Source organism: Rhinolophus sinicus, chromosome 17 (genome assembly GCF_057876585.1).
Source record: "Rhinolophus sinicus isolate RSI-liver-muscle chromosome 17, RSI-T2T, whole genome shotgun sequence".
Taxonomy (NCBI): Eukaryota; Metazoa; Chordata; class Mammalia; order Chiroptera; family Rhinolophidae; genus Rhinolophus; species Rhinolophus sinicus.
In genome coordinates this window covers 723323-749234 of record NC_142517.1, presented here as the reverse complement: position 1 = coordinate 749234, position 25912 = coordinate 723323, and the positions used below count along the sequence as shown (strand labels likewise).

The 25912-nt window shown below is 49.6% G+C and overlaps 1 protein-coding gene across 20 annotated transcripts in view; it reads left to right on the top strand.

Moving 5' to 3' along the window:
• Positions 1-25912, top strand: part of PCBP3 (poly(rC) binding protein 3) — a 186224-nt gene that overhangs the window by 66492 nt on the left and 93820 nt on the right. The window lies entirely within an intron of this gene.

Genomic DNA, 25912 nt, shown 5'->3' with positions numbered 1-25912 from the left:
TTGCTCTATCAAAGCCTCTAAGCCTGGAGCCTACTTTGGAGACTGAGTTTTGATGCCTGTGCAGTTTCTATCATGGGTATTGATCTTACCCATCGATCTTTTCCCCTTAGAAAACAGTCCATTTCAGGGATGTTTTCAGGTCCATGGGTACAGATGTTGTGCTCTTACACTATTTCAGTCTTTTCCTTCTCTCTTGTGTTCTCTTCATTTCTAATACTTAGTTTATCTTTTTAGTCAGATTATCAAATTTGTCTTCATTTTGCACTTAGTTATGTTTTGTTGTTTAATAGCTGTTAGTCATATTGATTATAATTTTGTGTACAGTTAATTTGTCATCTAATGCGCATTGTGTTCTTTTCCTTCCTTCAGGGTTACGCTGGTATCTCTCTAGTCTCTTGAATTGTTTTTTGGGACATTTTAACTTGTTTTCTAATGAATGCACCTGACTCTCAATTTTCTTTTAAAGAACTTTAAACTCTACCTGTTGGTTTTGGTGTGACCTGTTCTCATTCAGCTGCTTGTCATTGCCAGTCTTTGTTCTAAAATTTTCTACGTGATTCTTCCTCTGTTGAGGAAGACTATGCTTTCTTTTGTTGTTAAGTTACCGCTCTTAAAGCTTCACATTCAGAGAACGTGGCCTGTCTGGCTCAGTGAGGGTGAGCACAGGGAGCCCGTGAAGCTGTGCTTGTCAAGTAGGAGCAGTGACCCAAGCTTGGCCAGGGGCTGGGGGCCTGCAGAGGAGGACACTGTATCAGTCACGGGGGTGAGGGTGGTTCGAGAGTGACACCCAGGGAGTGTCACACCTGGGCCCCTGGGAGATGGTAAGAATGCATGCAGTGGGAAGCGATCTGCAGTTTGGGAGCAGATTCACTTCTGTGTGGGGTCTCAGGGAGCGTGTCCCAGGGGCTTTTGGATCCCTGCACGGAGCGGGGGCGGGGGTAGCTAAAGACCCGAAGAGATGCATGTGCCGAGAGCATAGCCGTGGCGCGGGGCTGCACCAGGGAGAGGTTAAGCTCCCGAAACACGGTGGTTTTCATTGGATTAAGTTTGTCTCTTGGGCATACAGCCCTGGCTCTGGGTGGCCTGCCATTCTGTGTGGTTCTGACAGTCTGTTGGCATGACCTCTGATAGACCAAATGCACATGCATTTCCTGTGGAAGCGGAGATGGCACATGGAGAGCAAACAACAGCAGTTCAAGGATGTGAAACTCAAGTTATGCCAACTTGTATCATGGTACACAGACCACTGCCACCAACTGTGTTACGCAGACCACTGCCACCAGCTGTGTTACACAGACCACTGCCACCAGCTGTGTTACACAGACCACTGCCACCAGCCGTGTTACACAGACCACTGCCACCAGCTGTGTTACACAGACCACTGCCACCAGCCGTGTTACACAGACCACTGCCACCAGCTGTGTTACACAGACCACTGCCCGCCAGCCGTGTTACACAGACCACTGCCACCGACTGTGTTCACTGCTACCAACCGTGTTACACAGACCACTGCCACCAGCTGTGTTACACAGACCACTGCCACCAGCCGTGTTACACAGACCACTGCCCGCCAGCCGTGTTACACAGACCACTGCCACCAACTGTGTTACACAGACCACTGCCACCGACCGTGTTACACAGACCACTGCCACCGACCGTGTTACACAGACCACTGCCACCAGCCGTGTTACACAGACCACTGCCACCAACCGTGTTACACAGACCACTGCCACCGACTGTGTTACACAGACCACTGCCACCGACCGTGTTACACAGACCACTGCCACCAACTGTGTTACACAGACCACTGCCACCGACTGTGTTACACAGACCACTGCCACCAGCCGTGTTACACAGACCACTGCCACCGACTGTGTTCACTGCTACCAACCGTGTTACACAGACCACTGCCACCAACTGTGTTACACAGACCACTGCCACCGACTGTGTTACACAGACCACTGCCACCAGCCGTGTTACACAGACCACTGCCACCGACTGTGTTCACTGCTACCAACCGTGTTACACAGACCACTGCCACCAACCATGTTACACAGACCACTGCATGCTGATGCCATTACACAGACCACTGCTATCAACTGTGTTACACAGGCCACTGCTCACCGACGGTGTTACGTAAGACCGTTGTATAACAATATGTGGCATGGTGGCCCCTGGCTTCCCTGTGGCTGGGCCATGCCATCTCCTGGGTGGCCCTGTGCTCAGTCACTGCTGTTGTCATGAAGGAGGGAGAAGGGATTTGGGGACAGCTAGCTGTCTCCCACAGGCACCGATGAGGCATGCAAAGCTTGTCGCTGTACTTCAGGGCGAGGGAGGGGATGAGCGGGTGGGCTGTTGTTTGAAAGGTAGGGGTGGAGGTAGGTGTTACACATGCTGCTGGGCCAGGATGTCCAGCCTGGCCCAGGCAGTGACAGATTTGGGGTGACACTGCTTGTGCCACCTGAGGGAGCATTGCCAGGGCCCTGGCCTTCTTCCAGCATCTTACTGGCAGCAGTTCTGGCATCTCACTGTCCCCCCTGCCCCCCAGGATACCATCTCATTGTTACAATGTGGGCCCAGGACTAGGAAGAAGAGTAAAGGTGTAGAGGTTGTGGCCTCAGGAGAGGAGGACATTTTTACGTCCTCTGCATAGAGCGATGGTGACGTGGAGGTGGCATTGGCGCCCTCCTGAAGTTCGGCTGTCTCACCCTTCATTATATATTGTGTTTACTGTGGGCCTAGGCCCCCGCTGTGGAGCTCCGAGAGAGCCGAGCGCCCAGCTGCCCTGGCCACACCGTGCCGCAGGGCCCACAGCACCCGGCCCTTCAGCCCTCCTCCTCCAGCTCTCCCGAGGTGAGTGACATTTGTTACGGGCATTCGTCTTTCTTTGTCTCTTCCCTTTCGTGGGGGCATGGGAGCGTGCTGTGCTCCCAGAGGTTTAGACCGTCCTGCAGCCTGGCAGGAAGGGGCTGGTCGCTTCCCCACCACAACTCATTCTGTCCTCCCCTGCTGCCGCTGCCAGGCTGTCTGGTGGCCCCACACGCAGAGACAGTGATGGATCTGAGAACTGCGTCACTGCTCTCTGGTGACCAGGGATGGTGTGTGGGGGTGGGGAATGCGTCCCCTCCTGGAGACAGTCAGACAAGCCACAGCCAGCCTGTCTGTGCACTGCCAGTCAGGACCAGTGACTGCAGCAGAGCGGTCGGGGCGCCCCGGCCTAGACGGCTGTGAGCCACCTCACGTCCTCCCTGGGCTGTGTCACGGGTCCAGGATGCGTTGCGTCTGCCTGAGCCAACTCAGTAGTCTGCTAACGTGAGGCCTCCGTTTCTTTCTCCGGAAGTCCAGTGGCACTTCCGGTTGCACCATCCGATTAGTGTGTACCTTGTGCCACCTTGGGTCCTGCTGTTTGTATTGTGGAGGCTGCCTCATCTTGGGTATGAGGGCAACAGTGACACTCCAGCCACGCCGAGGTCGAAAGGGGCGTTCGGTGTGGGCCGTGACCTTTCCAGCGCTCGGGCTGTTTCGCTCTTTCAGGACACAAGACACCAACCCTACAGCCTCATTCACCCCGGAACTGAGGAAATGTGCCCGCTTTGACCACCTCGTGAGCCGTTTACCCCACCGAATCTATGGCCCCGTGTTTGCAAGGCCTGGCCTCAGCCCAGGGCCAGCAGCGCTGGTCGCAGCTGGAGCGCTGCTGTCGTCACCAGCCCCTTGTATGCATTTGGCAGAGAATGAACAGAAATCATGGGAGAACTTTCTGGTATGAGCCCCTGCGGAACCAGCGGGTCCAGAGCTGCATTCTGCCTCTGGCTCTTGCCCAGTCACCCAGAAACCTTGGCGCGGTCCTTCCTGTGTGCTGCTTCCCCATCTGAGACTGGGTCTCCTGACTGTCCTGCGCCATGAGGGCAGGCTCCTGTGTAAGCTCCTGGAGGGCCGGGCGTTGGGGTGTTTCCAGGAGTAAGTGTGTGGCCCTCTGGGAAGACAGTTTCCCGTTGCTGTGTGTCCCAGCCCCATTCCTCACCCCGTCCCACAGTTCCAGGGTCTTCGATGAGCCTGCTTTATCACAAAGGAACTTGAAGTCAGTAACCAGAGCAGAGTCAAGTCTGGAGCTCCCGCCTGCACTGCTCTTAGCCCCTTCGCTTCCTTCCTATTACATTGTACCAAGTTCAGATTTCAAGTGCTCGAGGCCAAATTCCCTTCCAGGAAACCGGATCACGTTCCATGTTCTCAGCAGTTCCGCAGAGGGCCTGTTTCTGCGTGCCCAGGGTAACAGCGTGCATCGTCACAACGTGCTTTTTCCCTTCTCCAGGTTGAGAAGGGAGGGAAGTGCAGTAAGACGAGGACTGGAGGTGTCCGTTGGCTTTGGCGGGCTGCGCGCGAGCCCCGTTCAGTGTTGCCGGAAGACAGCGGGCTGCGCGGGCCTGTGGGGCCGTTCTGCTCACGGGTGTGAACGTGGGGGTCTGGCACAGAGCTGCGGTTTTTGCGCAGTAGGAGCAATGTGAGCATGTTTAGGACCGGAAGAGGCTAAGTTAGCAAAGAGACAGAGGTTGACGAGTGAAGCGACCGAGTGTGGGACACACTTGGACATCGGTGTCCGAGGAGCACGCAGGGTTTGGAGCAGAGGACGCAGCCTGCTGTGCACTGAGCTAGGCCCTTCTCCTGCTCTTCTGTCCTCGTTGACCCACGCGCACTCTGCCCTCCGTGTCTCCTGCTCAGTGGTGGGCGTCCGGGGTGGGGGGTGGCCTGCAGTGGCCCGTGCCTTTGGTCTCCTTCAGTCTGGACCATGTTCGCAGCCTTTCTGTCACTTTTATGACATCGATATTGTGAAGAATACGGTCCCTCCCTTCCATCGGTTCCTCATGCTGAGGTCCCAGTTGTGCGTTCCTGGCTGGACCCGCCGTGTGTGTGTGTGTGTGTGTGTGTGTGTGTGTGTGTGTGTGTGTGAGAGAGAGAGAGAGAGAGAGAGAGAGAGAGAGAGAGAGAGAGAGAGAGACGGGCCTCCTCAGGGCCTCATGTCGGGACACACAGAACGGCCATCTGCCTGTTGGGGACGTGGAGCTGTTCTCTCGGCCAAGGACACGCCCAGCCGCCCCAGGATCCTCGCTGCTTTTCCCGGCAGTTAATAAGCAGTTGGGGGGAAGGCCTTTTAAGAACATGCGATACCCTGCTTTTCAGGAAGCTGCTCCCACGTTTAGAACCCACCATCGACCTTTGCCTAGACCAGTCTTTCCTGTGCGGTCGCCAAGCAGCGGCGCCCAGCCCCAGCCCTGCACACATGCCTGTCAGCGCCTGGCACCTGCTATGAGCAGGTCCCCCCGCTTGTTTACTTATGTTATCACTGGGTTGCACGGACTCCTGGTGTTGACTTCACCACTCTTCTACTTTGTAATTCCTCACTCTCCTCAGTGGTTTTGGTGCTCACGTTGTCCCAGATCTGCGGGAGCCCTCCAGTGTGCCTCCTGGCCCTGTGTGGGTCCCTGTCACTTCGTTCCAGTCTAGGTCCTGCCTCAGTCTGTTTCGGCTGTGGTACTGAATGCCACAGACTGGGTGGCTTACCTGCAATGGACATTTCTTTCTCTGCGTTGTGCGGGCTGGCAGGCCACCATCGGGGCGCCAGCAGGGGGCATCTGGCAAGGGCCCGCTTCCTAGCTTGCGGATAGATGGCCGCCTTCTCCCCTAGCCCTCCCGTGGTGCAGAGAGCCAGAGCTCTGTGGGTCCCTTTCCTAAGGGCAGAGCCCCACCAGGAGGCCTCCAGCTTTGTGACCTAACCAGCTCCCAAAGGCCCTGCCTCCTAAAGCCATCGCATTGGGGGCTAGGTTTCAACACAGGAATTGGAGGGGGACGCAGACATTCAATTCATAGCACCCTTCTTTCCTCCTTCCCTCTCTCCCTTTCTTCCTTTTCTTCCCTCTTCCTGTTTTTTTAAAATTTTTATTTTTAACCTTTCCTGTATCATGTTTCCAGCTCATCTTGTACCTAACCTGCCCAGCTGTGGAATCAGCATTTCTTTGAAGAGTTCTGCTTCCTTATGGTATGGAAATATTATGAGACTCCAGAATCAGGGTACTTAGGTGTGCTGGTTGCTACCCTGGTGTCTTTGCTTCTAGCCCCTGTCCATGGTCAGAGGTGGGAAATCTGTGCGGTTCCCCTGCGTAGGTTCCCTGAGTTTGTCCAGTCAGTCCGTGAGGTGCGGGGCGCTTAAGCGGTGGGCCTTGATCTGCAGTTGCAAATGGCTGTGAGGACAGCCTGGCCTACATGTATTTCCCTGGTGTGTCTTCTGGGCAAACCCCCAGGATTCAGTGGGACATGCAGGTGTCTTTTGCTAGGTATTTTCAGATGCCCTCTTAGCAGTTGTCCCCATTCCCACCACCAGCAACGCAGCTGCTTTCGCACTGCAGCCTCACCTGCCTCTGGAGTGTATTCTTAAGTCATCGGTTTTTGCCAAAATGACAGGAGAGGAGAGCAGGGGTAGCTCAGTGTGGTTTTAATTTGCATTTCTTTTTTTATGCATGAAATGGAATGTCTTTTCCTAGGTTTAGACATAGGTTTCTATCATTTTTCATGTCTTTTGCTTATTTTAATATAGGATTTTTGGTCTTTTGTTGCCTCAATTTTAAAAAGTTTGGTGTTTTTTTCTGTTCTGTTTTTTGTTTTGCATGTTAGGATTACTATTTCTTTTTCCTGTGACATATGCAAATATTTTCTTTGTTTTATTATTTGTCATAAATGTTTTTGCCATGCCAAACAGTTTTATTTTTTATAAAGTCAAATTTATCTGTCTTTTATTGCATCTGGATTATTTAGTCATGGTTAGATAGCTTTTTTCTACACTCAGATTAAAGAGAAAACCACTTATGTTTTGTCTTAGTACTTACGTAGTTGTAATGAATGACGAGCGGGGGAAAACAAAGGAGCACACACGCAAGTTTAAAAGGTTTCAATATGTATATATGTATGTGTGTGTGTGTGTGTGTGTGTGTGTGTATATATGTATATATGTATATATGTGTATATGTATATGTATATTTACTATTGATCAAAACTCACCTGGCTAAACATACAAAGTTAACAGGGTGCATCCAAAACCAGTAATAAATTCTATAGGATAGCAGCTATTACAGTAGGTGCCAAAAGCTCATCAAACCATGGGGAACAGCACTGAGCAGATCTCACCAGGCCGCAGCTGGTGATCAGGGTGCCCCCTGATGCTGCAAGCTGCATACAAGTTCCCAATAAAGGCAGTTAAGACTAAACTATACACATTAATAACTATGTTATGTCAGAGAAGCTCAGCAAACCGTGGGGAACAACACTGGAGAGGTTGGGAACCAGCCGGCCCTCACCAGGTCTGCGGCTGGAAGGCAGGGCGTCTCCTGGTGGTATAAGCTGCATGTTGTATACGAGTTTCCAAAATGTTAGACTGATGAAGAATCACCAGTGACAAATGACAAAATGACACTGCCAACTGAGGTCTGTTGTATATGTTTTCTCAGATGTTCCCCAGAGCCAAGCTCCTTGTCCCTGCCTCCCCCTCAGGGAATGGCCAGTCCCGGGAGGGTTTGGCAGTTACTGTGATAAAAATACTATTTATCCGGCTGAAGGGCCAGTTCATTCTGACAAACAGTGCGTACTGGTCTCGCCTGGGTCCATTGGCCTAAGGCCTTCCAAAGCCTGGCAACGTGCCTGTCACGTTACTCTGATATAACTTGGTTCCTTCTTCACCTCACCTGCTGATGGTGAAACAGACAGAAAGCAACATCATCCCATATTTCTCCTGCCGGGAATGAGATGAGGGAGAATTTTCTTAACCCTAACCCTAACCATCACCTCGCATGAGGGAAAAACAACAGCACCCCATGTGAGGGAACAAAAAGCTGACAAAAGTCAACATCAGCCAATGAAGGCGAATTTTATTAACCTAACATCTTTCTAGCCTAACATGTTTCCCACAATAGTTTAATTTTTTGTTTAATTTTTAACTAAAATTTTCAATGTTGATTTTTTTATTTTCCTATTTCATTAATTTCTGTTTTTATTTTTTCCTTTTGTTTTTCAGGGTTCATTTTGCTGGTCTTTTTCTAATTTATATTGGATGTTTGCTCGTTAATATTCAGCTTTCTTTTCATATAATAAGCATTGGAAGTTAAATATTTCCTTCTAATGTAGAGCTTGTTCAAGCGCACAAATTTAGATACCTAGTACTTTTATTATCCTTCACTCATAAATGTCTGTTTCCACTGTGATTTCTTTTTTGACTTAGGAGTTATTTAGGAGTTTCAGTTCCAAACACATCGAGTTTAAAAAACATTACATTAAAAATGTACTTATATTTATATGTACAGTATTTTCAAATATTTAATTTCTTGGTCACCACATTTTCTGCAAGGTGGTCTGTGTGTGTGGTTTTTGACAAGCAGGTGGATGGCTGTGCGGCCAAGCGTCCCTAACTGTTCTGTGGTTCAAAGTGGAACGTGCCCTCCTGGTTTGGAGTATAAACTCTTATGTGTGTAGGGACGCCTGGTAACCTTGTTTAAAGCTTTTCTGTCCTTACAGATATTTTTCTCTGATACATCGATCTCTGTGACAGTTGTTTTCAAACCAGCCTGTGCGATTGTGGATTTGTCTGTTTTCTTATATTGCTGTTCATTTGTGCCTTACATAAAATGTTGGGACTTTGTTTTTGGGTACATGTAAGTCTGGAATTGTTGTGTCTTGCTAATAAATTGAACCCTTTTATCTTATGTATTGTGGTCTGTATCTGTATGCTTTTTTGCCTTAAAGTAAAATTTTCTGATGTGTTTGCCCAGGATATATTTTTCTTCCCCTTTCTCTCAGTCTCTTTGTATCTGTAGGCTGTAGATGTATCTAATGGCATTTTGTTTTATCCTCTCTCACAGTTTTTGTCTTTGAAAGACTGGAGCGTTCAGTTTACTTCCATTTGCTTTGATCACATATAGATTTGGACTCCTTCCTACAGTCTTACTTTGGCCTTTCTGTTTAGCTCAACTTTCTTATGTTTATGTTTTCTCTTCTCATTTTTTGATTAACAAATGATTTTTTTCCTCATTTAGTTTTCTCCTTTGTTGTATAAACGTGGTTTCCGTTGTTTTCGTGTTAGTCAAACACGTAGACTCGCTTTATCGGTGTCTAGAGTCAGTATTTGGGCCATGTCCCAAATGATACCGTGTTTCACCGAAAATAAGACCTAGCCGGACAATCAGCTCTAATACGTCTTTTGGAGCAAAAATTAATATAAGACCTGGTATTATTTTACTATAAGACCGGGTACAATACAATACAATACAATACAGTAACAAATACAGTAACAAATACAGTAACAAATACAGTAACAAATACAGTAACAACAAATACAGTAACAACAAATACAGTAACAAATACAATACCTGGTCTTATATTAATTTTTGCTCCAAAAGACGCATTACAGCTGATTGTCTGGCTAGGTCTTTTTTGAGGGGAAACACGGTAGGAGAAGCTCCCGGTGCTGTATCCCTGGGTGTCGTCTGTGGCGTTTGGCTCCCACGGCTGTGGAGAAGCCGTCTTTCAGTCTAAATGATGTGCATTTCAAGGAATTTTTAGAACTCCTGTTACTTTTAAGATACCCGTTTCGCTGGTGCAGTTTTACCATGTGTCTAGGTCACCGCATTGTCTGTAGTTTTCTCTATATTTATCTTGCTTGGGATTCTTCATGTGTTTTTCGCATTGTTTATTGAGGAATGATTTATGTAGTATAAAATTCATTCTTTTTAGGGATATAATTTTATGAGTTTTGATAAACACGTGCAGATATTAGCTGTCAACAAATCATGATACAGAGTATTTCACCACCCCAGCCAAGTTCCCTCATGCCCCTTCTCCCTTGCCCTCGTGCCCCTGACGAACACCTCCTGACAATCCAGTTACTGTAACTGGATGCTGCTCCCTCAGAGTGTCCCGGACGTGGACTCACGGTGCAGGTGTGAGTCCGGCCTTCCCTTCCCTGTCATGCTTTGAGATGCACCCTATTGCAGCTGAGTGACATTTAACGAACGCACACAGTGGTTATTCATTTACCAATTGAAGAAAATATGGAGTTTTTACAGTTTTAGAGATTATAACTAAAACTGCTATAAGCTTTCCTCATTTTTCATAGATAAATACCTAGGATTGGTCCTTTCTAGATCATCTGATAAGTCTGTGTTTAATTCTGTAAGCAACTACCAAGTTTTACAAAGTGACGGCACGATTTGCACACCTACCGTTTGCATGCCCGCCATTTGCATGCCCTCTATTTGTGTGCTCCTCATTTGCATGCCCACTGGCACACCCACTGTCTGCATACCCACCAATTGCACGCCCAGAGCCATGTGTGAAATCCCATTGCTCTCAGAATGGCTAGCACTTGAGGTCAGTTGTAAAATTGTGTTCTTTCTGGTGGGTGTGCAGTGTCACCTTGTAGTTGCCCTTTGCATTTTCCTGATGACTAATGACATTGAACAGTTTTTCCTGTGTTTCTTTGCCATCTGTTTGTCTTCTTTGGTGAAACGTCTGTTCGAGTATTTTGCCTATTACAAGTTTTGTACTATCTGTGTTCTTATTGAGTTGTGAGTGTTTGTTATACACTTGGGATACCAGTCATTTATCAGATAAGTGTTTTTCAAATATGTTATCCTAGAGTGTGGCTTAAATATTAATTTTCTTAACAGTGTCTTTCAAAAAAGCAGAAGTGTTTACCCGTAATAAAGTAAAACTTGTCAATTTTTTTCTTTTATGGTTTGTGCTCTGTGTCCTAGCCAAGAATTCTACATTTTCTCCAAGTTCCCAAACATTATTTCCTATGTTTTCTTCTAGAAATTGGATAGTTTAGGTTTTACATTTTGGTCTCTGATCCGTTTATTTTGCCTCTGATCCATTTTGAGCAAATTCTTTACAATACACGTTATGGGGAACGTTCCCCTGTGGATGTAATTTCAACATTGTTTATTAAACGACCATTATTTTCCCATTGATTATTTTTGTTTCGTATTCAGTCAACCACATACGGCTGGGTCTCTTTCTGGGCTCATACGTTTATTTGCTCTGTATGCTTTTCTCACCAGTTCTGCAGGATTCGGGTTACTGTAGCTTTAGAATCAGCCTTGAAATGCGGTAGGATGAGTCCTGCAGTGTTGGTCTTCTTTTTCAAAATTGTTTTCCTGCTCTGAGTCCTTTTCTTTTCCATATAAAGGATAGAATCAGCATGTCAATTTCTACAAAAGACTTGGGTTTTGATTGAAATTGTGTTGGATCTTTATAGGTTAATTTGGGGGTAATTGGCATCTCTTTTGTTACTATTTGTATTGCTATCAAGTTCACATATCATAACATGTACTATTTTAAAGTGTAAAATTCAGTGGTTTTCAGTATGTTCACAGGCTTATACAACCATCACCACTATTTCCAGAACATTTTCATCACCTGAGAGGGAACCCCATACACATTTGCAGCCACCCCATTCCTCCCAAGCCCCAGCCGCTGGCAACCACTAATCTGCTTTCTGTCTCTCTGGATCTGCGTATTTGGGACATTTCACATAAATGGAATAATATAATACTTCACATTTCATGTCTGGCTTCTTTCACCTGGTATGTTTTCAGGTCCATCTCTATTATAGCATCTATCAGTCCTTCATTCCTTTTTTTGTGGCTGAGTAATAGTCAATTATATGTCTATGCCATGTTCTTTATCCATGTGTCAATTGGTGGGCGTTTGAGTTGTTTCCACTTTTTTTTTTGGGAGGGGGAGGGAAACAGGACTTTATTGGGGAACAGTGTGTACTTCCAGGATTCTTTCCAAGTCAAGTTGTTGCCCTTTCAATCGTAGTTGTGGAGGGCGCAGCTCAACTCCAGGTCCAGTTGCCGTTGCTAGTTGCAGGGGGCGCAGCCCACCATCCCTTGCGGGAGTCAAACCGGCAACCTTGTGGCTGAGAGGACGCGCTCCAACCAACTGAGCCACCCGTCCGCCCCTTTTTCCACTTTTTGGCACTTATGAATATTCTTGTACAAGTTTTTGTACTAATATGTTTTAATTTATGTTGGGTTTATTCTTAGGAGTAGAGTTGTGGAATCATATGGTAAATCTGTGTTTCACTTTTTGAGGAAATGCCTAACTATTTTTCAAAGTGGCTGGAACATTTTCTATTCCCACCAGCAGTGTTTGGGTGTTCTGATTTCTCGGTATCACTTGCTGTTTTCTGGGTTGTTTTGGTTGTTGTTTGTTTGTTTTGATTCTAGCTATGCTGGTAGTGGGTGGGAGGTGGTATTAATGGGCATTTCTCTAATGACTAATGGTGCTGAGCTCTTTCCAGGTGCTTGTTGGCCGTTCCTGTGACTTCTCCGGAGGAACGTCTGTTCACATTCCTTGCTCACTTTTTAAATAGGATGTCTTTTTATTGTTGAGTTAAGGAATCTTTACATATTCTGGATACTAGACCCTTACACATATAATTGATATAAGCTTTCTTCCATTATTTGGATTATCTATTCACTTTCTTGGTAGCATGCTATTTGACATAGAAAAAGTTAATTTTTATGAAGCCTGATCTATGTTTTCTGTGGTTTCTTGTGCTTAAGAAATGGTTGCCATATCTAGTGTCATGAAGCTTTTGTCCCATATTGACGCTAAGAGATTTATCGGCTTAGCTCTTACATTTAGGTCTGTGACCCATTTTGAGTTAAGTTTTGTATATGGTCTGAATTAAGGGTCCAAGTTCATTCTCTTGCATGTGGACGTCAAGCTCTCCCAGCACCATTTGTTAGAAACCTGTTCTTTTCCCATTGAATGGTCTTGGCAACCTAGTTGAAATTCCCTTGACCACAGTTGTATGGGTTTATTTCTGGACTCTCAGTTCTCTATCTGTATGAATATCCTTAGCTAGTATCACACAGTCTAAAATGCCATAGATTTTGTAATAGGATTTGAAATTGGCAAGTGTGAGACCTTCAACGTGGTTCTTCTTTTTCAAGATTGTTTTGGCTTTTTTTTTTTTTGCAATTCCATGTGAATTTTAGGATCACCTTGCCCATTTATATAAAAAAGAGCAGATAGACATTTGACAATGATTGCCTTGAATCTGTAGGTAAATTTGGGAAATATTGCCTTGTTAAAAATATGAAGTCGTTCAGTCTAGGACCGCAGGATGTCTTTACATTTATTAAGGTCGTCAATAATTTCTTTCAATGATATTTTGTAGTTTTCCAGTGCAAGTCATGCATTTTTGTGAAACTTATTCCTAAGTATTTTATTATTTTCCCTGCTATTGTAAATGTAATTGTTTTCTTAATTTCAGTTTGAATTTTTCTTGTTATTGTGTCTAAATGCAACTGATTTTTGTATATTGATCTTGTATCTTGCCACCTTACTAAACTTATTAGCTCTGGTATTTATTTATTTATTGCAGATTCCAATCCATATGCTCTTCATTACTTTTGCTTCCTTTATCGCATTTACCCAGTACGATGGTGATTAGAGATGGTGAGAATGGCCGGCTTCCCCTTGTTTCTGATCCTGGAGGGAAAGCATTCACTCTATCAGCGTTAAATGTGATGCTAGCTGTAGGTTTCATAGGTGCTCTTCATCAGGTTAAGGAAGACCATGAGGAGCTTGGTCATGAATGCTGGTTGAATTTTGTCAGGTTCTTTTTCTACATCTATTGAAGTAATGGGCTTTCATTTTCAGTCTATAAAAATGGTAAATTACATTGGCCGCTTTTCAAGTGTTGAACTAACATTATTGGGTTAAATCCTACTTAGTTATGATGTATTATATAAAAGGGATTTTTGTTAGGGGTGTTTGCATGCATATTCATGAGGGATTTGGGTCTGTAGTTTTCTTTCCTTGAAATGGCTTTCTGTGGTTTTGCTGTTAAGGTAATTTTGACCTCATAAAGTGAGTGGGGAAGAGTTCCCTTCTTTTTCATTTTTAGGAGGAGTTTGTATAGAATCGACATTTTTGTCTTTCTTAATTGTTCATAGAATTTTTCAGTAAAGCCAGTGAATGTGCTTTGTTCGACAGTTTTAAACTGTCAATTTAATTTCTTTAATTGTTAAAAGATTCTTCATTTCTTTGTGTAGATCCAGGTTTCCATTTGATATTATAATCCTTCTGCTGGAGTAGCTTCCTTCTCTGGTCGAGCATTACTTCTGCCACGTTCTCTTCTTCACAAACCCAATTGCATTTTGTGTCAGACTTTCTTACTCCACACTTCTCATCACTTCTTTTCACCATCTTTCTATGGTTTTTTTGCTATTATATAATCTGTGGTAATTATCCACAATGCAGCACCAAGAGACAAAGCAATATAGACAGTGAAAGAGAGGATAGGAGACTTGGAGAGAGATTGGAAAGGCATGACGGGACTCACTGGTGTTCCAGAGGAGAAGAGAGAAGACTGGGGCAGGAGTAATATTTGAAGAGATAATGGCTAACAGTTTTCCAGAGTTCATAAAGCCACCATTGTACAGTTTCAAAAACCCTAATAAATCCCAGTCCAGTGAAGTGAAATGTTTCTGTGTCTAGCCATACTGTGGTGACTCTCCAGAATATTAAAGACAAGTAAAGGACCTCAACAGAGAAAAAACATTGTCCGAAGAAGGAACAGTAGCCCATCAGAGGGCTTTCAGCTGCACCATCGGAAACAGGAGGATGGTTGGATCTTCCACATGGTGGGAGAAGTCACCCAGTATTCTGTGCTTCATGGATAAACCTTCCAGGAACATGGGCAAAATAAACGCATTTCATACAAAGAAAAACAGATAATTTGATACTTATAGACATTTCTAAAGAATCTATTTTGGGAGGAAAGAAAGTTGTCGCATATGGAAGTTGTAAGATTTAAGAAGAAATTAAAAACAGAAAATTGTATGCAAGCAATGAGGCAAATGTCTTCCAGGGTTTACAACAACCAGTGGAACTAAAATACACGAGCACAGGGTCACGTCTGTGGGGAGGGGGTAGATTTCCACGGATTTAAGACCTCCCGGTTGTCTGGGTGGGGGATGAGGACATCGGCCTCCGAAAAGTTAGGGATGCAAGGGATCGTGTCTAGTCCTTGAAGTAAAACAAATGTGTAAAGAAGTGGACAGGAAATCTGAAAGGAGGCCAGAAAGGAGACTTACAAGAAAATGGAAAACAACATACGATGGTGCCTAAGTCCAGATCTGTCAGAAATTTCTACAAACATTAATGGTCTACAGGCATTAAGTTCCCCAGAAAGAATTGTGCTCACAACTCCATCGTCCCATCGATCGCGTCATCCTGCTGAAGTTGGGCAGCTCGCTCTTCGTCCTGGGATTTTATAAATGTAACCAGAACGCTCACTGGAGCCTGTGTTCATTCCTTCTGGAACTTACGGACCTTCTGGTGTCTTTCATCCCTTCTTTTTTCTTTCACTCTGCGTGTTGGGAAATTCCTTGGCTTTGTCTTCTGTCTTTCCACTTTGCTCTTCAGCTGCTCCGTGTACCTTTATGCTCACATATGCGTTTTTGCTTTGACAATATTTTGCCCTCTCAAGGTGTCTGCTTGTTTCTCTCTCATGTATGGGATAGATGTCGTGTCTATTATCTTGAACATATAAACTAATGCTATTGTTTGCTTTACAGTTTCTCAGATGACCTTTCTTATTTTGCGTTTGGTGTCTCTCTTTCATCACCTCGTTTTCTTCAAATATTGTTTCTTTGCTGGCAGATGAGGTTTGCATTTTGAGAACGCCTGTCTCTGGTGACGAGGGTGGGAAGTGGGGTATGCAGCTAGGGAGTTTGCTGGGTGACTTGACCTGTGGGGATGTGTTGGGGCCGTGTCTCAAGGGGCGCAGGCGTGGCCGCCTCCGAGCGCCTGCTTTCACCTGGGGACACTGGTGCCCAGTCGGGACGTTGCTGCACACGTAGCCCCCATGGTTGGTCCTAAGAGCAGCTCCTGCCCCCGTGCAGCTTGGGTCTGGTTTCCCGCCATTTGCTTCCCCGAGGCAGGCAGTCTCTGGCTTCCTGACACAGGCGGGTCCTGCAGTGCTTTACCATCGCGTGCCAGGGACCCTCCCGTCTGCTCTCTTGCTGGTGGTGTTCTCTGTTGCTGGGTAACAAATGAACCCACACCCGAGTATTAAACCACAGGTACGTATTATCTCACGGTTTTTGTGGGTCAGGAATTGAGCAGTGGCTTAGCTGGAGGTTCCGCTCGGGGTGTGTCCTGAGGTGGGTGGATCCGGTTGCCTGAAGGTTGACTGGGGCTGGAGGAGCTGCTCCCACGCGGCTCCTTGTGTGGCTTTAGGCAGGAGGTCGGTTCCCCACGTCGGGCCTGTCCACAGGGCTGCTGGAGTGTCCCTGTGGCCTGGCCTCTCTCTCCCCCAAAGCGAGCGATCCCGGAGAGGGAGCAAGGAGGAAGTCCCATCTTGTGTCCTAATCAGTGCCAGCTCACTAGGTGTGTCCCCAAGTGCAGGTCCCTGAGGGGCGGGAGCTATGCTCTCATGACAGAACCGTGACGTAAGGGTGTCGTAGACTCTGTGGACATACCTGAAACCACGTCACTCTCACAAGGACTTCCTCCAGTGGGACCCCGGTCGGAAGCAAGGAGGTGGCCCTGGACGTGCGTCTCCCCTGCGTCCCGGCACAGCAGACCCGTCACAAACCTTCAAAGCGCCAGCATGGGCCGGGGCTTTTCCATGCCTCAGAACTGTCGTGGTTGTTTTCATCATCTTTTGTTACAGGCTCTTGTCTAGGTAATGTGACTGAACGACAGTATGTGTCTCACTGCTTTCGTGCTTGCCTTTTTTCTTGTTTATTATTGAGTTTGACACACATTGCTTAGAAGTTTCCAAACTGGGTGACTCTGGGACAGACAGCGCCTCCCTCTAACTGGCCGCTTAGCTGGCGAAACAGTAACCCGCGACGGCTTTTCTAATATTGGGGCAGTTTGGCAGAGCTCGTTGCACTGTGTGAAGTCCATTCCCGTTTCTGACCCAGATGGCATTTGGACACGAACTCGCTTATCCACCATTCATTCCGCTTCGCGGGCTGCGTCACAAGGTCTCCCGACGGCCCGGGGTTAACGGAGAGGACAGACGCTTCTGTGTTGGTGCTGTGATAACCGCGAAGCGTGGGGAGAGCCGTGAGGGTGTGTACATGTGGACTTGTCACTGTTTTCCTTTCATTTTCGCTCTGATGTCCTTTCTTCCTGTGAATCCTCTCTGCATAGAGTATTTGAAGGACAGATGGGTGGCAGGCGACAGAATTAGCTGCAGAGAAAGTTTGGTGTCAGAGAGGAAGAGAAGGAAGCGGAGGGTGTGACAGTGGTCAGGCCTCAGCCGTGGGCAGTGGGGGGCAGTCCCCCCACCCGCACAGCATCCTGCTGGGACTTCCTGACCTCGGGAACCCCCGGACTGCTCTGCACGTGTGGGACATGTCTGTTAAATACAGCCCCTTTTCGCCCCCCACCCGTGGCCTCCTGCAGGACACCCACTCTTTCCTCCTTGGTCATCATGCTCCTGGAGGCCGTGTCTGGTCACCGGCTCATTTTGGTTCGGTTCCGCCTGCTCGGATTTGCTCACTAACAGGCTGGATTTTATCTGCATCTAACAACCAGTTAGTTGAGTTCCTAAGCGCGCGATGTGTGTAACACTGTACGTGGCTTTCATTATTGGAATAACGATAGAAAATAGCTTTTTATTAGGAGTGTAAAAGTCTGGCTCATAAGCCTCCTCCCCCTTTTTTGTCATTGAAATGATTGTTTCTGTAATGCAGAGTTTCTCGGGTACCACTGTGCAAGAGCAGAACCAGCTGGCTGTCTACTCATTACCTCGTGGGTGGGGGTGTGGGGGTTCCCCCGTTTCTGCCTGTGTCAGGTCATCTCACGGACGTTGTGAAGCCCCACACAGAAACCCACCTGTAGGGGAGGCAGGGCAGCCACGGGGCAGCAGCTTCTGGCCATGGACGTGCCCTGGCAGACAGGAGCCCAGGGACAGTTTGCTGGGCGGGGACAGGCAGATGTGGTCAGTGTGTGGGGGACACGGAGGCAGCCAGCTCAAGGGTGTTTTCATGCTCTTCGTTTAAACAAAGTCACAGAAGGTAAAAGTGAGGCTTAAAATACGTTTTTCTGTGCTGCCTTCTGGGGTCGGAGAGAGCAGAGAGCGGTGTCACTGTTTTCTTTACCAAGTGATAATTACAAGTGTGGGGACAGATGGAGCTTCCTGGGAGCCGATGAGGCTGTGCTCACCCACTCGGGGAGGGAGGAGGTGTGGTGAGTGTGGGCTTGGAGCTGCAGGGGAGGAGCTGCAGGGGAGACCCAGGGCCATCGGGGCAGGCCCCCCGCTCACTGCTCCTGGTGGGCACGGCCTGGCCTGCCCGGAGCACCTCTTCCAGACGTGGCACGTGCCTGGCGCAGGAGCCCCCAGCCCAGCCGAGGGCTGCAGGGACCGATGTGCTCCCCCAGAGGCCTGGGGCTGCTCAGGCCTTCCTCCCGCATCTCCGCCTGCCATGCTGCTTGAGAGACTCGGCCTTGGCCCTCGCGGGGGGAATGCTGTGGAGGCCCCCAGCCTCTTCCTGGGTTTGGGGAAAAGCCAGAGGTGCCGGTGCCCTCCTGCACAGGCGCACTCGGAGCTCACTCTGGCGGGGCAGGTCTGCCTCCCAGTGAGCAGGAAGGGCTGATTGGAATGGGGCCCCGGCACCTGCCACCCTGTTGTGGCTGGGAGCAACTTGCCTAGTCTCTCCTGTGGGGGGGGGGGGGGGCGCGGGAGGGGCGGGCGGGCAGCTCAGGCAGGTGCCTGGCCCAGAACCTGGCCTGCAAGGTGCCTTCAGTGCGGCCCCGTCCTCCCTGTCCATGGCCACTGTCATCACAGCAGGCCTTCCAAATAGAACAGGCAGTGTCCCAAGCCCTCCAGGACCTGGCTCTCCCTGGGGCCCCTCTGCGCGGCTCTGTGAGCGCCATCTGCTGGCAGCGTCCAGTGTGCCTGCGGCTCCGAGACCCACACGGGTGGCCCAGGTCTTGGCGCTGCGTGTGGCTGAGATGAGTGAGTAGGCAGCACGCTGCTCCCTGGGAGGTTAACCGGGGCAGGTCCCTCCGTTTGAGCCTGGCTGCCCCACGTTTCCTGGTGACCTTGACTGCTGTCCTCCGGCCAGTGCCCAGAGTTGCCATCCACAGAAGCCCGCATGACAGTGCCTCCTGTTGGGGCCAATGCCACGTCCCGCGAGCCGGAGGAAGCGCTCTTCATCTTGCAGGAGTCCTTTTTAAAGAAGAGTTACGGGAAACATTTAGCACACACGTCTTAACGTGCGTTTCATGGATGAGCTGACGCACATTTGAGACTTAATCAGCTTTCCAGATGCTGGCTGCAAAGATGTGTGTGTATTTGGTATCTTGTGTGTAAAATAAGACCTGAGTGTTTGCGAGCTCCATGCCTGTCCCTCGCGTGCACGTGCACACACACTTCTAGTAGGCGCCCCAGCACGGACCCATCGTGGGCCTGGCCACATACAGCCTGTGCCCGAGCGGTTTGGGGGAACCATCTGAGTTATTTTTCTATCTTTAACGCTAAGTCAGAGGCCAACTGATTTTGCTTGAGTCTGGGATGGTCCACCCTCGAGTGGGACTGACGCAGTGCTGGGTCCCTGCTGCGGCAGAGTTGTCTCCCAGGAGATGGTGGCCCTCTGGGGGTGGTGACGGGGCTGTACTCCAGGTAGGCAGAGCAGTCAGCATGAGCGACTGCACATCGCGGCGACTCCTCCAGGGTTTGCGGGGTGCCGCTGTGGGGCAGGGGTGCTCGGTTCCAGCAGCAGCACGCACCCCAGGTGGGTGTAAAGCAGGGAATGACTGGTCAGGTTCTTTTATTTTAAAACAACTGTGTTCCCGAAATGAAGAAGTTGGTAGAAAGAACAGCTGAAACTGGAAGGCCAGCACAGGTAGACGGGAAACGCCCAGGTTAGGCCCAGCTCCGCCGCTGCCCTGCAGAGCTGGGACTCCAGCTGGCCTTGCGTCCCCAGTACGTTCCGCTGAGGTGCTGCGCTTAGGGTGTCAGCCACCCCGGCTGTCACGGGGCTCCAACTTCCACACTGGTCACCAGTGTCTGCCTCACTTCTGGCCCAGGCACAACTTCAGCCCCCTAGGGACTTGCATGGGGGCCACGGACCTCCCTTGTCCAGAGTTAAGTAGCCACCCCCCCAGCGCATTGCATCCCCCAGGCCTGCCCACCAGTGTTGCTGCTTCTGGCTGGCCTGTTCTTGACACTTACTGACACAGGATTACCCGTACGGGGCCTGGCTGCCTTCACGGAGCGCGTTTTCGGGGTTTTTCCGTATTGCAGCAGGTGTCAGAACTTCACTCCTTTTTCGGGTTGAGTGATGTTCCCCGTGTGGAGACGCCCTGTGTGTTCATGTTCATGTGCCCCCTCCACCGATGACCAACTGGGGTTCTACCCTTGGCACCCGAGAACCCTGCTCATGGATAGTCTCGTGCAGGCTTTGTTTGTACACCTGTTTTCACGGCTTTGGGGCCTATCCCTGGGGGAACTGCTGGGTCACGTGGTCATTACCTGTCTCACTTACTGAGGAACCGCTAGATGCTTTCCCAGCAGCTGCAGCACTTTCCTTGCCCAACGGGGCACTCTCTTCCAGTTTGGATAAATGGAGGACCTGGCGTGTGAGGGGGTGGGAGGACGGCCCAGGGTAAGACAGCCCTCCGGTGAGAGACAGGTCTGTGTTGGCCTGTCACCAGGAGGCCGTCTCCAGGCCCCTGTGCCCTGCAGGCACGTCGGTGCCCTGTGTGTACCCTGCAATCTGGGGCTCCGGGAGGAAGCGTGACCCTGCCGGGCCTTCTTGGGCGGGAGGGGCGCAGCCGGCCCTCTGAGGGATGAGCAGCGCGGACAGGGAGTTTAATGGGCTCCTGGGTTCGGGGTGTTCAGTTGTTTAATAAGGTGCCCATACTTTCCAGGCCCTGCTGCTACCCAGGTGTCCTTGCCAAGATGTGCCAGCTGTTGTCTTTCAGGCTTCTCCCTGACACCCTGGTAGGATCCTCTTCTCCCCTTTATAAGGGGTCCCCCAGGCCGAGCCCTGCTGAGAGCGATGCCTGCCCAGCCCTGTGGCTCCCTCATGTGCACACAGCCCTCAGCAGGGAGAAGGGTCCTGCCAGTGGGGACGCCAGCTGCCGGGGCCGCGGCTGTTACTTGGCTTCGCTCTGACTGGCACTCAGCTGTTGAAGGCGTTTCAGTTACATAGTGAAAACCATTTGCAGAAGTCGTGCTACTTAGCATCAGACTGTGGGATTTAATCGTGGGTTCTTAGGGGTGGCAGAGCAGATACATAAGAAGGGAGATTTATTCAAATTTCCCAGGATATCATTATCACATCCTGTGTGATAGCTTCCTGGTAATTCCACTTGACTGAGTCTAACACATCAGCATGACTTCTGTATAAGCTGTGGAGATTTAAATTTGTTCAGCAAAAGAAACTCAGGCCGCGAAGACACTGCCCGAGGGGCTGATGGCCTCACCTCCTGGAAGCGTGCACCCCTTTGCTGAGAGGACAGAAGCAGGCAGAAGTGCACTGTGTGGATGGGCCGCCGCCTCCCCTCTGTGCAGCAGGCCACTGCCACCACCCGCCAACCCGGTGTCACAACGCCAGCGCAGTCCTGTGTGAGCAGGAGTCTGCAGGAGGCAACGGCGGGCTGTTCCAGAACAGGGGAGTCGGCACCCACAGGCCCAGGGGCGCCTGGACTGACTTGTACACAGTCTCCCTCTCTCCTTCATTCACCCCCACTTGCTCCTTGCACGTGCTCCCTGTCTGGGCCCATGGGGGGCTGGGCACCCTGCTGCAGCCCCCTCCCCACCTCCCCCTGCAGTGCTGTCCTGCGCGCGCTCTGACTGGATGGAGTCCAGTGCACGTGTGTTTCCACTACTGAGAGAGTGTGCTGGGGAGCTCCCAGAGCTGTGCTGGGGTTCAGGGGTTCAGGCACCGCTCCCTGTGTGCAGTGAAGGGCTGCTGTGTGGCCTCCAGGGACAGCCTTTGCGGGGTGACACCCTGGAGTCCCCTGGAAGCGCAGCTGTGTGTCCCCATCAACAGAGAGGGAACTGGCGCTTTGATGTCGGAAACCTCTCAAATGCCCCAAAGTGCAGGTGCCCCAGTGGAATGCAGGTGGGCCCGGCTCTGGTCACCCCGTCACAAGTCCTCCCTCGTTCCCAGAGGCCTGCGTTTCCTTCACAGTTTGTCCAGACTTTGTCTCAAGCTGTTTTAAATTTGATTGTAACTTTGTTTCGTGATGTCCTTATTTCTCTTTCCTTTCAGATGGCCAGTTTATGATTTTTTCTTGTTTCATGAGTTTTTGTTTTCTTTCTCCTCTCTGGAAGCACGTGGCAGGCTGCTGACTGAAACCACACATGTTTCCTTTTGTACATATTTGTGAACATATGTTCTGCTTTGCCTCCTGCTGTGTTTTCTTTATGTGGCAGGATGTTTTCATGGCTTCTGTGTTTTTTCCCCTTGGCGCCTCCCTGAAGGAGAATCCTGGCCTGGTCCCCCTGGACCCTGAAGTGTGTGTGCACGCGTTGCGAGGCCCTCGGACTTGGAGCTGGGTGACAGTTCACTTGGATTGGGCCTCATGTCACTTTGGAAACCAGCAGTCGAGACAGGATGCTGAGAGGAGGCTCCGTGGCACCCCATTTGGCTGGGACCCGTGTCTCCCACCCCCCCATCTCCCTTCAGGGCACTGGCAGGTCTTCAGAGGGACCTCGGACTCCCAGCCATCCATGCTGTCACGTTGGTGCTCACGGCGAGGCCTCCACGTCTGTGGCCATGAGTGGTTCCTTTTCCTGATTTCTTTGCTTGACTCATTGGAAGTTTGGGCGACGGAGGGTGAAAAGCGTGTGCTCGGGCCAGCGGCCTTCCTTCCCCAGCCCTCCCGTCCTGGCTCAAAGCGCCTGCTCTTTCCTCGCCCTCAGCCAGGGGTCTGCGTGGCCGCCGTCAACAGGACTGTGCCTTCCTCCCGACACTGCTGTCCTGTGGCCTTGAACGAGGCTGTGGATTTTGTAACATTAAGCTTTTCCTGCGTTCGTGTCTAGTAGATGATGTCTTTTGAGGCCAGGACGATGGGCTACCCGACAGTCCATACAGGATCCCTTAGGTGACGTGGTGAGTGAATTCACTAAACTTTGGTGTTCAGTGAAGACGTAGAGGTTTGGGCCGACAAGCAGCTTAATGCGCAGTGTGGTGTGGTCGGTGAGAAAAAGTAAGTTTCAGCTCTGAGCGCTCTCTGAGCAGCATGTCGTCCCAGACCAGGCAGGGGCTGTGTCACTGGGACAGTGTGCCCATGACAACAGCCCTTGTGAGTGCAGCCTCCACCCACATGGTATTGGCCAGGTCACAAGCCCTGTGTGTCGCTCAAACACGGCAGAGTGGGGGTGAGGCTGGCGCTGGGGGCAGGCCCGAGAGCAGGGCCGACAGCTGGGCTGTACGCAGCGTAACTGGAAGGCTGGTGGAAGCTAAGGGCTGCATCGTGTGTCGTAACGGATGAAAAGAACATGTGCAGTCTAGAATTGGAAAATGCAGGCTCTGACATGAGAAAGGCATGGGCTGTGTGTAACCCCACAGAGCGCAGGCTCAGTGAGGGCAGCTGTGCCCTGCAGCGCATCTGTACTGAAGCAGGGACAGAGGAGGCGGACGCGAAACGGTGTGAGCCGCCCATGGAATGGAGGAGGGTCCACGGTGGGGCCAGAACAGCTCCGTAGATCAAGGCCAGGCGTGTTCCCAAAGCACTGGAAGTTACCCAGACTGGATTCGTGAGTCAGCTACCCGGCAATGAATGAATGAAATGCGAGATAGCAAACAAGAAACACTTCTCACATCTGGGCACATCATTGTTTGGTGACAACTAGAGACAGAGAGTCTTCAAAGCAGTGGGAATTCAGGATGGCCCTGGCTCGGAGTGGGTTGCCACCCGCGGCCTGTGCACGTCTGCTCTGCTGGGCGAACGTTCTGGATCTTTCATAGTTTGTACTCGGACCAGGGAAATGCAGACAGTCCTCATGTGATGACTGTTCAGGCAGCCGCCTTTCTCCATAATCGCTCTTCAAAACTACACCAAATTTTAGAGAGCTACATCTTTTTTCTCCCTTCCATATGATGACATTTTTAGCCCAAAACAAATTAAACAAACTACCGTATTTTGCCGTGTATCATGCGCACCCATGTTTTTGGCCCAAACTTTCAGGGAAAAAAATCTTTCGTTTCAATTCAAAATTTTATTTGTTTACATTTAGGTACTTGTTTTTTGTATTATAAAGGAATTTTAGTATTTATTTTTTGAAATATGGTACAAGAAATTTCATGTACTGGTAACAAATTTATGATATTTACGTATCATAGGAGGCCAAGAACTCTTCGTTGTGGCAAGTTCGTCTCAAGTTTAAAAAAAAACATTACCATAGTCCAGGGTATTATTTTGCATATGGATATTGTTATTGATTTCTAGAGTTACTCAAAATTTTACCTTATAAGCATAAATAAAAGAATTAAACGCAGTTATGTAGATACAGAATTAGTACTGCCCACGTATAATGCACACCCTTTGCCCTCACAAATTTGGGCATAAAGCTGTGCATTATACCTGACAAACTACGGTTTATAGAGTGATATATGGCCTTGTGGTTTCCAAAAAGAGACACTTACCAATTTCTTGATATAACCTGTTCCACCAGGAACTATGAGACGAATGTCATTGTGTATAGCGTACACAATGGGTGAATGCCACACAGTTTCGTGTGACATCGTGTGAGGTATCTCCCATCACGCGGTTCTGTTGCGAGTCTCTCCGTGTGACCGTGTGCCGTCACGTGTCCTCACGGTGCTGTGCCGTGGATGCACTCAGAGTGCAGAGTAACCCGAGCCTCAGACACGTTGGTGAGGGAGATGACAAGCAGGAAGCAGAGTGGCCACCAGAGGCGGGGCCCCTCCCCCGGGCGCTCCCGCTGTGCTGGTCTCCTGAACGTCTACCACTTTCATAAGTTTGTTTTCACGGTTCAGTTGGTGGATTTTTCTACCCGTGAAAATTTTCTGGTTTCCTTTGCTTGGGACTGAACACATGATTTTCCGTTACAGCGAGTGGCTCCAGTTCTTCCCGTCTAGTAGACGGGTTTTCAGAACCAAGTAATAGCCTGTGACAGGAAGGGGTTAAGCCCCGTGAGTCCTTGGCAGACTTGTACTTTAGGCAGTGTAGTGGGTGTGTATTTACATCTATTTTTGGTTTTAATTTGCATGTCTTTGATCACTAAAGAGACTGAGCACCTTTCCTTGTGCTCATTGGCCATTTGGTCTCCTCTTTTGTGGAGCGCTTTTCTGTTTTTACCCAGTTTTCCTCTTGTGTCTAGTGTAGAGCAATTGGGCTGCCCCACAGCGATTTTCGTGCTCGATGAAAGTGTAGCAACGCATACAGAATCTTGGGAAAGAAGGCGTTTTCTCAGCCGTACATTGTCAAACACGTGAAGACCTGGGGAGAGTGATGCTCACGTACCTCCCGAAGGGGCTCCTCGACGATGGGTGGCACCAGGCTCCAAAGGAGCCAGGGCTCGGGTGACAGCTCCGAAAGACCGCACAGTGGACACGGAGTGTTGAGAACAGGGTGTGCATGTCCCAGGAAGCAGCAGCACCAGACGTGACTGACGGAGGGGACGGCTGGGGGCGGGCAGGCCCAGGGGACCGAGGGCACCCTCCACCTGCGTCCTGCTCTTTCAGGCCACTGGACCGATACCCGGGGCATTGAAGGGCATCACGCAGGGGTGGGTCATCAGTAACAGAGCCAGAGCTGTGGGCCTCACCCCAGGTGTGGGTGTGTATGCGAGAGAATCCCAGACAAAGGCCACGGGCAGGCCTGGCCCACGCACACGAGGTCCACATGGTCAGTC